The following is a 2,074-nucleotide window of genomic DNA, read 5'->3' as shown; positions in this document are numbered from 1 at the left end:
AAAAGGGTACGGAAAAATTAAATCTGAGTCATCCCTCCTTTTCTACTCAAAGAAATAGACTTTCTGTAAAAATATATACAATTTTTACAGACAAATCCAATTTATATGCTGTTTTCCTTAAAAATTGAGGCTTTTCAGTTTTGTAACTAATTAGTGAACCTTAAGTCAAGTACTTTTGGCCATTACTAGGCTAATAAATTTAAGATTATCATCAAAACCAAGCCCAAGTTGACAGGACTGCGTCCTGAGCACTTGGACTTCGTCAAGAAGTACTCCTGGGAAAGCTCAGAGAGCCTTTCACATTCTTGTACAGTACTGCGGCTTCCTAGTCATGGTCTGGTTACTTGCAGCTTAAATCCAACTTACACAGATCACCGCCATTGTTAGTGCTTCTCTCTCAACACTACAGGAGTGGAGTGACAGACTGCACATTTAGTAAGTTCTATGACTAGCCTGAGGACTGGCCACTCTTCTAGACAACGAAATCAAGTCTGTTCACCTACCCACTTCCATTCATTCAATCTACAAGTCCTCCTCCATGGCCTCCCAAAGTTTGCTGAGTGAAAACTTGGCTTCTTTCAGATAGTAACTCTTCAAGAGGGAGCACTTCCCCATGTATTTATTCTTGTTAGCCACAATCCTGTAGCCACTTGCTTGCTTTCTGGCTATGTTGCTAGAGTAGAACTCCTGGATTGTTAAAGCCCGGGCAGCTTCAAGTCCAACTTCATAAATACATTTGTTTTCACAGAAGCAGGTGGTTTGGTGGCTGGAGTTAAGAGTCCCCTACTGCACACATAAGGCTATCTTATTAGATATGCCAGGCCAGCCCCTACTCCAGCCACACCCGCAAAAGCCAGCAGCACATTTCTGATGCCGCCTTCTAGGTCCTGTACGTGGAAGAACTCCACAAACCCATCCCAGCCTCTTTGTTTGACCAGCCAGTCCCGTTTTGTCCTGACAAGAATGTCTGTGATACTGTCTGCTAATGGTTCGATGCAGCTTTCCTGGTTTATGCTCTTCAAGTGTTTGGCCACATAGGCACCAAAAGAAATAAGAGTCACAATCCTGCCCCAGTTTGTTACGCCATCTTTGAAAACATGGACCATCACTCGAGAAAAATATTTGACATCGTCTTCGTTTTTAATGTCCATTTTCCGAAGCATGCCCTGGAAGGCCGTCTCGTGGTTGCGCTGCACCCCGTCGCCCACGCGCCACAGGGTCTCCAGCGCCCTCTGGCCTGCCGGGCCCGCCTCGCCCAGCGGCTTCGCGTCCTTGACGCCAGCCGCCTGCTCGCGCAGGTAGCGCGAGATAATCTCGCGCGACTGGCAGTACAGCTCGTCGTTCTCCTCCCCTCCTCCTCGGCCGGCAGCGGCGTGGAGGCCAGCAAGCCTTCGGCGGCCGTGCTCTTCGCCGCCTCGCTCACACGCTCCAGCAGGGGCAGCGCGGCCGGCCGCTTGCCGAGCGCCTCCGGCTCATAGCCGTCCAGTTCGTCCTCGAGAGATATGATGGCGGCGGCCGGCGCGGCCATCTCCTCGGGCGGCACGGCGAGTAGACCGTAGAGCGGGCGACCTGAGCAGCCTCCTCTCTTCTGACGCGGTGACTTCGGGGTCCTCCGTGCCCACGGGAGGCAGCTGCACCACCACCTGTGCGCCGGGCAGCAGGCCGGCCTCCCCTCCCCCCTCACACCCTGCCTTGGCCTCCTCGGCCATGAGGCGCGCCCGGCCTGAGAGCCACCGCCCGCACCCAGGCTGGCGCCGCCTCAGTACAGGTTCAGGCCTATCACCTCATTTCTCCACAGGCCAAACATGGTCGGACGCCGCAGGCTGGGGGGACTAGCGCTGGGAAGGCCGCGACTCCAGACTCGAGGAGGCAGAAGTCGAGAGTCAACCATGTATTCTCTAATTAAGTGTTATGTGGTAAGTTCTCATGAAGTTAAGCACATAGTTTCACACAGAGTTTTGTATCGTTACTTTTAAAGAAGTTAAGCATGTCGTTTCTAATACAATGTTATCTGGTAAGTTCTTATGAAGTTAGGCAGATAGTTTCACACACAGTGTTGTATCGTTGGTTTCCA

General features: G+C 51.8%; 1 pseudogene; it reads right to left on the bottom strand.

Moving 5' to 3' along the window:
- Window positions 1-603: 603 nt before the first annotated feature.
- On the bottom strand, window positions 604-1,807 carry LOC121138594 (annotated as a pseudogene).
- Window positions 1,808-2,074: the final 267 nt, after the last annotated feature.

Source organism: Mesocricetus auratus, unplaced genomic scaffold, assembly GCF_017639785.1.
Source record: "Mesocricetus auratus isolate SY011 unplaced genomic scaffold, BCM_Maur_2.0 contig_13216_pilon_obj, whole genome shotgun sequence".
Taxonomy (NCBI): Eukaryota; Metazoa; Chordata; class Mammalia; order Rodentia; family Cricetidae; genus Mesocricetus; species Mesocricetus auratus.
Note: the sequence above shows the minus strand (reverse complement) of the source record. Positions and strands in the feature narration are given on the sequence as shown.